Here is a 1,053-nt window from a genome sequence, read left to right on the forward strand (position 1 = left end):
TGCCCAGCTAATTTTGTATTTTTAGTAGAGATAAGGTTTTTCCATGTTGGTCAGGCTGGTCTTGAACTCCTGACATCAGGTAATCTGCCCACCTTGGCCTCCCAAAGCGCTGGGATTACAAGCATGAGCCACTGTGCCTGGCCCAAATGTATTTTTTTCTTAAGAAGTAAAACATCTTGAGATTTAACTTATGCCAGAGAAGTATTCTGGGTTAAATATTCCCAGCACAATATCTTCTCTCTTTCATTAAAATCTGCATATTTTAGTGACTAATGATTTTAAACACATATAACTTGCTAACTACAATTATGTCAATTACATAGCTAAATTCAAAAACTTAGTAGCCAACTAGCATATTCATCAGCTGGTCACCCTCAATGTGTTCAAAATATGGTAGCATCATGTGAATCTTTCCATTCATTCTGTATTTTGCTTTGTTTTGTTTTTGTTTTTTTGAGACGGAGTCTTGCTCTGTCACCCAGGCTGGAGTGCAGTGGCGCAATCTTGGCTCACTGCAAGCTCGGCCTCCCGGGTTCATGCCATTCTCCTGCTTCAGCCTCCGGAGTAGCTAGGACTACAGGCGCCCGCCACCACGCCCGGCTAATTTTTTGTATTTTTAGTAGAGACGGGGTTTCACCGTGTTAGCCAAGATGGTCTCCATCTCCTAACCTCGTGATCTGCCCGCCTCGGCCTCCCAAAGTGCTGGGATTACAGGCGTGAGCCACCGCGCCCAGCCTGTATTTTGCTTTGTTTTAGCAGTGGGAGATGTTTCTTGGGAAAGTAGTGTGTCCGGAATTGGGTTCTTGGTCTCACTGACTTCAAGAATGAAGCCGCGGACCCTCGCGGTGAGTGTTACAGCTCTTAAGGTGGCGCGTCTGGAGTTTGATTCTTCTGATGTTCAGATGTGTTTGGAGTTTCTTCCTTCTGGTGGATTCGTGGTCTCGCTGGCTCAGGAGTGAAGCTGCAGACCTTCGCGGTGAGTGTTACAGCTCTTAAGGCAGCGCGTCTGGAGTTGTTGGTTCCTGCTGGTGGACTCGTGGTCTCGCTGGCTTC

This window comes from Pongo pygmaeus, chromosome 12 (assembly GCF_028885625.2).
Source record: "Pongo pygmaeus isolate AG05252 chromosome 12, NHGRI_mPonPyg2-v2.0_pri, whole genome shotgun sequence".
NCBI lineage: Eukaryota > Metazoa > Chordata > Mammalia > Primates > Hominidae > Pongo > Pongo pygmaeus.